This window comes from Phascolarctos cinereus, unplaced genomic scaffold, assembly GCF_003287225.1.
Source record: "Phascolarctos cinereus isolate Bilbo 61053 unplaced genomic scaffold, phaCin_HiC Scaffold_110;HRSCAF=660, whole genome shotgun sequence".
Taxonomy (NCBI): domain Eukaryota; kingdom Metazoa; phylum Chordata; class Mammalia; order Diprotodontia; family Phascolarctidae; genus Phascolarctos; species Phascolarctos cinereus.
The window spans coordinates 22,198-32,567 of record NW_027555278.1 but is presented as its reverse complement, the minus strand read 5'-3'; the positions used below and the strand labels follow the sequence as shown (position 1 = coordinate 32,567).

Sequence of the window (10,370 nt, the reverse complement as noted above, 5' to 3'; positions counted from 1 at the left end):
TTGGGAAATCCCAGACAATGGCACTGGGCATCAACAAGTGTGGTGACAACCATTGTGGTGACAGAACATTGACTGTGGAACAACACAGGCTCAGAACTTCTGAAACATTCTATTCTGAGACTCCAGGGAGGCCCTGAATATTAAGTACTCTGGGAGCAGAGACAAGGTGACAGCTCAGCTTCCCCAACACAACTTATCTCAAAAGAAAATGTATTTTATAAAAGAAAATATAAAAAGAAGCAAATATAAAAAGAAAATAAAAGAAAGATGTCTGCTTCATTCGTATGAGCCACAGTCTAGGTGATGAGTAAGAAGCTGCCCCCACCACGGCAGCCCTAACCCTGACACCAGGTGCTGTGAATAAGATAAAACAGCTTCTTAAAGATAGAGCTGAAAATGTAGGTCTGAAAGTTGGTTGAAATGGACATTTAATGCTTTACAATATGCCAAGACAAAAGGAGAATCTGATGAAGAAGTTGTTCAGGATGGATTTAGAGTGTTCATCGCAAAGAAAGCCCAGCGAAAACGCTTTTAGAAACAGAAATGGAATATGTAGAAGATATCGTCCGGCAAATTTGTTTCCAATAACCCAAAGATCAAAGGAACTTGTACCTGTGGAGAAAGCTTTAACATTTGAAAACTCAGGATTAATCTGGCATTAAGTACCAAGAATGTTCACGTTGAACCCTGTAACTTTCCAAAGAAATCATGTTTCTCAGGTTCTGAGCCTTGCAAGGTATGGCTGCCTTATGAGGAAAATAAAGTTAGCACATTTTGAAAATAAAACCTTGATGTTAAATTCTAGAAAAAGTGCTTTGCACCATCTTTTAGGTTGTGAGAGTCAGGCAAGTGTTAACTTTCCACAAAGACAGAACAATGCTGGGAGTACAAAACAACCAAGATGTTTCAAAGCAAAAGAAACAGTTGCACTGCAGGTGAGCTTAGCCAATAAGAAGTAAGCTGGTAGTTTCCAGAAAACTGCAAGTTTAGGATAAGGGCTGATCCGGCTCAAACCGGTTGGGGTCAATGACCAGGCAGCTCAAAATTGCTACTGAGCATGGTTAATTAGCTGATATAATATTAATTGAAACATCCCACATAAAATTAGAGCCTCATCAACAGATCATGGGACGCGACCAGGTAGATGGGGCATTGAGGGAAGATTGTAAACCGAAGAGAGCTGGCCAACCAGCTTTCTGATGGGAGGGCTCTAGACGAATTAACAGTATAAAGCTTCTCTTGCTTCAGTACTCAGTGCTCACTCTTCTCTGAAGGAGAGCGTAGCCTGACTCTGGCCAGAACCATAAACACTTCCTTAAGATTCTATTGTAATAAATTTTCCTGCTTTGACATTCACCATTTTCAAGGGTGTTTCTAACAAGGTGACAGATTGAGCTCTAGAAAATTTCTGAGGAGTGCTGTTACTATTCTTTAAAGGAAAAAAAGCAACCCTTGTCTGAGTTTATATCCCCATTTGTATTTCTCTTAGAACAAATGTTCAGTGCCCTTGTCTTATTGATTAGATTCAGGCTTGCATTTCACATAGTTGTGATGAGAGTGGATATCTGACAAGCAAGTATAATTGTGGAGTGTTTTCATCATTTTTACATTTTAAGCTCTGATTTTTGGCTCTTAAAATCCAGAGGCAGAAAAGACTTCTGCTGGCAAAGGACTTTGGACATCTTTCACCTAGCCAGATTTGCCAGAGCCTTTTACAATGTTTATCAAAGTTTTCTTTATCAGGAGGCCTTAACCTGTAAATGTCATGGTCACTGTGTGTAGATAAAAATTTTTAGGAACACTGCAAAGAATTTCTAGATGAAAACACTCTCTAAAATATATATACTCCAGGTCTGTAATGTTTAACTCCTTGTTTCTTTCACTCTAGTTGTCTTCCTAAAGCACGAGTCCTAAACGCACTTCGAATTTTAGAGTTGGAGGGGATCATCTAGTGGGTGTGTGGGACAACTGAAAGTTTCTCATACAAAATGGAAACTATGCTCCAAAAATGTAGTAAGGCTTTAGCATAAGCTGAGCCTAAGTTTCATTTGCCTGTAAATCTTATGTTTTGGGGGGAATAAGGTCCTGCACCAGCTGACCATCCCTTCCTTTGTTTTGTACCTTATCTTTGCCAAATGAGGCAATCCAAGTTTGTTTCGAGTAAAATGTATCTCTTAGTTCCTGGGTAAAGTTGTTTGTCTCTTACCTCAGCCAATGGGGATAAAGAGATTCAGGTAAACAAGAGGGGAGGGGGAGTTTCCTAGAGTTGTTTGTCTGAGGGTATGTAACTGCTTATTCGCTGCTCATCCACCCTGGGTAGGTGATGCCCAACTCTCACGTGAGACTTGCTAGAATAAAACTTCTGTTTTCTACCTGGAGAAACCTCTAAGTTTTTATTTGGGTAAGTGGGAAGTAGAGGAAAAACTGGGAAGAGAAATGAGAGAGCTGCAAGAAAATCATGAAAAAGAAGTCAGCAGCTTGCTGAAGGAGACCCAAAAAAATACTGAAGAAAATAACACCTTACAAAATAGCATAACCCGAATGACAAAAGAGGTCCAAAAAGCCAATGAGGAGAAAAATGCCCTAAAAAGAAAAATTGGCCAAATGGAAAAGGAAGTCCAAAAGCTTACTGAAGAAAATACTTACTTAAAAATTAGAATAGAACAATTGGAAGCTAGTGACTTTATGAGAAATCAAGACACAGAAAGGGGATGGAACATATAGACTAGTCCAAGATTTGAGGGAAGTTAATAAGGTTGTACTACCATCCCACCCAGTGGTTCCTGACCCCTACACGATCCTGGGAAGAATAAATGGAGGCAGTAGGTGGTTCAGGTTCAGTGTAATTGATTTAAAAGATGCATTTTGAGCCTGTCCCTTAGACCTTAGTAGTAGGGACATCTTAGCTTTTGAATGGGAAGATCCTGAGACTGGGAGGAAGCAGCAGTATAGGTGGTGCATCCTGCCCCAGGAATATACAGAATCACCAAATTTATTTGGACAAGTCCTTGAAAAAATCCTGGAAGGGTTTAGAGCTCCCCTTGGGACACAAGTATTACAATACGTAGATGATTTGCTGGTGACAGGTAACATGAGAATAGAAACTAGTGAGGTCCCAATCAAATTGATAAACTATTTGGAATCAGAGGGTTTGAGGATTTCCAAGCATAAATTACAATTTGTGGAATGAAAGGTGAAATATCTGGGACATCTAATCAGTGAGGGGCAGAAGAGGCTGGATCCAGAGCGGGTGGCAGGAATCCTTCAAACTCCCCTCCCGAAAACAAAGGGGGAACTCAGAAAGTTCCTGGGGTTAGTAGGGTACTGCAGAAATTGGATTGACTCATATGCATCCCTCACAAAACCTATGTACCAATGCTTATTGGAGGAAGAACCAGAGCAAATTAGATGGGGCCCTGAAGGGGAGGAGGATTTAAGCAATTGAAGGAAGTCCTCCCCTCCCCTCCCATTTTGACAATCCCCTCCCTGGAGAAACCCTTCCATTTATTTGTAAATGTAGACAAAGGGGTAGCACTGGGGGGTCTTGACCCAAATAGGGGGAGGCCAGAAGAGACCTGTGGTTTTCTTATCAAAAATCTTGGATTCTGTGGCTAGAGGGTGGCCGACCTGTATTCAAGCAGTAGTGGCTGCTGCTATACTGGTGGAGGAGAGTAGGAAGCTGACCTTTGGGGGAAGCCTGATAGTGAGTGTTCCCCTTCAGGTGCGAGCCATCCTGAATCAAAGGGCAGGGAGGTGGCATCAGATTCCAGAATTCTCAAATATGAAGCCATGTTACTGGAGAAAGATGATTTAATAGTATCAGAAGATAATAACTTAAGTCCTGCCTCTTTTCTGACCTCAGGGGGTGGAGATGCATTTGAGTTAGAGCATTATTGAATTGACTTTATTGATCTTCAAACCTGGGTCCAGAAGGATTTACAAGAATCCCCGATTGCTGGAGGAATCAATTTTTTTCTTTGATGGTTCCTCTCGGATGGTGGAAGGGAAAAGAAGAAATGGGTATGCTATCATTAATGGGGATCAAGAATCCTTGGTTGAGACAGGAAGTTTACCAAAAAGTTGGTCTGCTCAAATATGTGAACTATGTGCCTTAAACCAGGCATTAAAATTATTAAAAGAAAGGAGGGCAGTGTTTACACTGATTCAAAGTATACCTGGGGAGTGGTACATATTTTTGGGAAAATCTGAGAAGAAAGGGGAATGGTTAACAGTAAAGGGAAGGAATTAGCACATACTACTTTAATTAGTCAGATCTTAGAGAATCTAATGTTGCCTGAGGCCATAACAGTAATACATGTGGATGGTCATCAATCTGGGCAGTCCTTTGAGTCTGGGGCAGTCGCCTTGCAGATGAGGAAGCAAAAAGGGCAGGGATGACAGAACCAGAGCTGCTTAGTCACATATTAGTTCTAATCCCCTCTTCCTCCAGTCTCCCTTCTCTCTCCTTTACCGAGGAAGAAAAACAGAAGGCGCTGGCATCAGGAGCACAGGAAAAAGATGGGTGATGGCTACTTCCAGATGGAAGAGAGGTACTGACCAGAGCAGGTATGAGGCGGGTCCTTCAACATTTACACCAGGGTAGTCATTGGGATGTCCAGAACCTGTGTGATGCCATCCTGACTTGGTTCATGTCTCCTGGTCTTTATACCTTGGCTCAACAGTTGGCAAACGGGTGCCTTGTATGTTGAAGGACAAACAAGTCTGCGTTGTGCCAGACTCTGGTAGGGGGCAGGCCCCAGGTCTTAGAGCTTTTCAGAGCATGCAGGTGGATTTCACCGAGCTACCCCCTGTAGGACACCTCAAATACCTACTAGTCATAGTGGACCGCTTAACTTCTTGGGTCGAAGACTTTCCTTTTCCATGTGCCACTGCTCCTGCAGTGGGAAAAATTTTACTAGAGCAAATAATTCCAAGGTATGGAGTGGTAGAACGGATTGATTCGGACCAGGCGACCCATTTCACAGCCAAGGTTCTGCAGGCTCTAGCCCAAGCCTTGGACGTTACCTGGGAGTTTCACACCCCCTGGCATCCTCCCTCATCTGGTAAGGTTGAAAGGATGAATCAAGAGATTAAGAAACAACTTACCAGGTTAGCCTTAGCACCAATTGCACTGGAACAGATGCCTGCCTCTGGCCCTTCTCAGAATCCAAACCAAACCCCGCAGGGACATAGGGCTCTCTCCTTATGAACTTTTGTATGGACACCCTTACCCTGAGGGAGAGGAAGGGAATTAGGACCCTCTGTTTGAACAAAAGGATAAATTCTCAAGAGAATATGTATCTTCCCTGGCAAAACATTTGAATACTCTTCAGATAAAGGAACTAATTGCTCAAACCCCACCATTGGGATTCCCAGTCCACAGGTACCAGCCCGGAGATTGGGTCCTGATCAGAGTTTGGAAGGAGGAGAAGCTTACTGCTACCTGGGAAGGTCCCTTTGAAGTTTTGCTGACCTCAGATACTGACATTCAGACTAAGGGAAAAGGTTGGACTCATTACACAAGAGCAAAAGGACTGATGGATTCCCCTTTGGTGTGGACTGTTGAATCCAGACATCCTGAGGAGCTGAGACTGCATCTCGGCAGAGGTCTCTTAGAGGGTTGGACACATGAACAATAAGGGCTGGAAGTGCTTGGGTGGTGTGATCATCATAGCCTTTGTTCTGTTGCTCCTTTTATTATTAGGCATTTTTATCTGTTGGGGGACCACATTTTTGGCCAAAGAATATTTCCCCTCTCCTCCGGTGGTGTAATCAGAGTGTGACGCATGGAGGTTCCCTTGATTATTTTCTTATTAAGCTTGTCCTCCCTTTCCTTTCCAGCCCCAATCCCCTGGCTCCCCAGGGTCAATAGCTTCCAAAGCCTTGTTCAAATTATACCCAATTAACCTCACTAATTGTTGGATATGTGGAGGGCCACAGCAGTGAGAGTATTGGCCTTGGGTCCCTGTTCCCCTGAAGCCACAATGGCTCCTTAGTAATAAGTCAGTAGTTAATAATGGGACAGGATCCTGGGAGGAATGGGAAGAGCATTCATGGCCCCTTGCTGAGAAAAAGAAGGGGTTATACTATCTGAACCAAACAGAGGGAAAGACCCCATTAAGAGAGTAGCTGTGAATGAACCTTCACAGGGCTCTTAAGAATCAGATCATATAACTGCACTGAGATTCAACGGCAGTGGAACAAAACAGGTACCCTGGACTTAATCACAATTTTGGGAAACCCCACACTGATCAAATTAAGGGAAGAAATATCCCAATGTAGGGGAGTGAGGGGAGCCATCGAAGTCCCCTATGCAGAATGGAGGTGGGTCAATGAAACTGGTGGAGAGGGCTATTCCCGAGAGTATTGGAGTAAGACGAACAGAACCAGAGATCCCCTCATCACTAGCTGCAAGTGGGAAGAGAATGACACTGTGGAAATGTCAGTATAGGAATGGGAGTGAGGGCAGGCCACTAGGACCCAGGGACAGGGAATATTACCTGAAAGTGGGGAATTATTCTGCTATGTTCCATCACCAACAGCCAGTTTTGAGGGGGCATTATTGGATCTGTGGCCTCACTGCTTAAGCCCACCTTCCTGTTGATTGGACTGGGATATGCTATTTTGGATTAGTCTGTCCCAAAATCTTTTTCCTGTCAGCACAAGGAGGCAAACATTTGATGTACCAGTTTACGATGATTTAGAATGGAACAAGGGAGCCATTGATACCTCCATTGCTAGCATAGGAAATGCAAATGGGTGGGGAGATACTTGGCCCCCTGAAAGGATTATGAGGGAATATGGACCTGCGACTTGGGTGCAGGATGGGAGCTGGGGATATCGGACCCTGATATGTATGCTTAACAGGATAATCAGACTTCAAGCAGTAGTAGAAATCATTACTAACGAAACTGCTATGACTACTGACCTTCTATCTGTTTTTGTAGACCAAAGTCAGGAGGCTATCTTACAACATAGGCTAGTCTTGGATTATCTCTTAGCTGAGGAGGGAGGTGTCTGTAGAAAGCTAAGCCTGTCCACTTGTTGTATGAGAATAGATGATGTGGGACAAACCATTAGAGATATTAACAAGAAAATCAGAAAAATTGCCCGTGTTCCAGTGCAGACCTGGTCCTCTTCATTTAGTACTCCCTGGTGGTCCTGGTTTGAGGGATGTTGGTGGAAGCAGGTATTATGGTTTTTGTTAATAGCAGTAAGTGGAGTCATACTGCTCCCAGTGTGTGCCCCTTGCATGGTGCAGTTAATTCCTACTACTGTACAAAAGACCCCTCTAGAATGATTACATTAAAAGACCTGTCAGTGAGTCTATAAGACTAATGATATCAAGGAGTCAAGAGTGGATGACAGTCGATCAGGAGGAAGGAGGGCCCGATCTTGATGAAACAGCAAATAGGGACCCTGAAGAAATCTACTGTGTGGCACAACTGAAAGTTTCTCATATAAAATGGAAACTATGCTCCAAAAATGTAGTAAGGCTTTAGCATAAGCTGGGCCTAAGTTTCATTTGCATGTAAATCCTATGTTTTGGGGTGAGTAAGGTCCTGTACCAGCTGACCATCCCTTCCTTTGTTTTGTACCTTATCTTTGCCAAATAAGGCAATCCAAGTTTGTTTTGAGTAAAATGTATCTCTTAATTCCTGGGTAAAATTGTTTGTCTCTTACCTCAGCCAATGGGGATGAAGAGATTCAGGTAAACAAGTGGGGAGGGGGTTTTTCCTAGAGTTGTTTGTCTGAGGGTATATAACTGCTTATTTGCTGCTCGTATCTTGCCTCCCTACTCTAGTCCGCTCTGGGTAGGTCACGCCCAGCTCTCGCAGGAGACTTGCTAGAATAAAACTTCTGTTTCCTACCTGGAGAAACCTCTGAGTTTTTATTTGGGTGAGTGGTCTCTATGCCACTCATGGGAAACCTGTGCCCTCGAGGCACATGAGATCATGGAAGTAGCCAATGGCAAAGCCAGGACCAGACTGAAGTTTCTTAACTCACAGGCAGGCTTTCCACTGGGCCTCTTTGAAGATCCACATTTCTTATTTCCTTAGAAGTGATGCAGATTGTCTCTGTCTATGCTCTTAGGCAGTAGAGGAAGAGAAGGATCTATATTAGTGCCGACTGTGCAAAGAACAAAGTGAAATGTTTTAGCTGGTTGGCATGTAAACGGAATTCCTTAGTCCTTCAGTTCTGTGGAGTACTATATTTTCTTTAAGGGACAGAATTTGGAGAAAACATTAATTTAACTGCATTCTTTGTTTTCTGCACAACTACAATTCAAAAAGGCAAGGAGGGTGAGTTACTGGAGCAACCTCAGAATCCTTCTTAAAAGATTAGTATAAGTACTATAGCTATTGTGCTTGCCTTCAGTAAAATATGGCTGTCCTTTCTAAAGTTTCAAATTTCATATTTTCTGACTCCTAACTTCTATTGATGAAATATTAAAGCAATAGCCTTTGTTAAAGTGAGCATAAACAAATACCCTTCCCTACAGTTTTCTCCGAGAGTGTTCATTTTATATTCTAACTCTTGATTCTGTTGGTTTTGACACATTAGACGCTTTGTTTTGTGTGGAAATGCTTTGTATTTGAAAGTTAACTCTGTCAGAAGTAGTTTTGAGTTCCTTTAAATGTGATCATCTTGTTCATATCTGCTCACCTGCATCCTGTTCATAAGAACCTGATACACATCATGCACAAAACTTTAAAAAGGCTTATGTAAGTGCTAGTAACAACTTGTATAGTTAATATTATTTTGTAGATCCATTTACAATTTGTGCAATACTATATGTAAAAGTCTTTGTTGCCAATAAAACTCTATCCTCTGTAAAAAAAAAAGTTTCTTTCTAGCATGGTTGAGTAAGTTCACAGCTCCACCAACAGGGCATTAGTGTCTCAATTTTCCCACATCCCCTGCAACATTTGTCATTTCCCTTTTCTGTCATATTGAACAATCTAATAGGTGTGGGGTGGTACCTAAGAGTTGGTTTAGTTTGCATTTCTCTAATTAAAAGTGATTTAGACCACTTCTTCATATGCCTATATATAGCTTTGATTACTTTGTCTGAAACTGCTTTTTCATCTCCTTTGACCACTTGTCAAGAGGAATGGCTCTTATTTTTATAAATTTGATCCTTTTCTCTCTATATTTGAGAAATGAAATCTTTATCAGGGAAACTTGCTGTAATTTTTTTTTCAGTTGTGATTACTGTATGTTCCCCTCCTACTCTCTTTCTCCTTTCACCGTGTCGATTCTCAAGTGTTTTACTTCTGAATACCCCCTCCCACTGTTGTGGTCTGAGAGGTTGAGACCCCTCAAAGACTGGAGTACAGGACGGGGTCATCTGGAATGAATTCACAGACTCAAGCGTTCTTTAAGTCAAGGTGGTAGAGATATATTGTTATGCTTTTCAGCGGGCAAGGATTCTTAAGGAACCTTCAAAAGACTGAGGATGGAGGGAGGGTTTATATGGAAAAGGGCATGGGAAAGGAATGCCAGGGATACTGATTAGGTAATCCAAAGGTCCCAGGTGTCTTTGGGAGCTATGGATGGGAAAGTGTAGGGAGTATACTAATCAGGGAGGGAGATGACAGAGGCATGGCTCTTGGGAGTCTGGCAGGAGGAAGAGTCCTTGGGCCGGCCAAGGACAAAACTCCTTGGGCTGGGTGAGGCACTCCTCTCCCTCTGTCTTGATGAGAGAATGCTCTGCAACAAGGGAAAGCTTTCTCACAAGACAGGAGCTTACTAAGGAATTGGGAGGCTTCCAGAGACATGATCTGAGGGCTGGGGCCTGAGCAGCCCAGCACTCTCTCACCCAGCTTTGTGTAGCTGCACCAGGGAGACAGATAAGGGTCTTGCTGGGGCCACGCATGAGTGATTGCTAGACACAGTGTCCTTGGGCTGGGGAGTGGTTGTCAGAGACAGTGTTTCTGAGACTAGGGAGAAATCGGGGTCCAAGTTCAAGCAGAAGCTCCCAAAGACAAGCATCCAAGCACCCCATCACCCTTATTCACCTTCCCTTCGATCAGTCTCCACCCCACCACCCCTCCTTCATCCCCTTTCCCTCCTACTATCCTGAAGGGTAAAGCAGATTTCTACATCCAACTGAGTCTGTATGTTATTCCCTCTTTGAGCCAATTCTGATAAGGGTAGGGTTCACACCCTTCCTTCTGCCATTTTCCCCTCTACTGCAAAATCTCTTTCCAAAATCTCTTTCTCTTCTATGTCATATAGTTTACCCCATTCTCCCTCTCCCTTTCCCCTTCTCCCAGTGCATTTTTTCTTTCTCACTCCTTAATTTTTTTGTGATAATCATCTCATCATATTCAACTCACACCCACACCCTCTGTCCATATATACTA

The 10,370-nt window shown here is 42.9% G+C and overlaps 1 pseudogene; it reads left to right on the top strand.

The window, feature by feature from the left end:
• Positions 1-267: 267 nt before the first annotated feature.
• LOC110204128 (iron-sulfur cluster assembly 1 homolog, mitochondrial pseudogene) lies at positions 268-637 on the top strand (annotated as a pseudogene).
• The last annotated feature ends 9,733 nt before the right edge of the window (positions 638-10,370 follow it).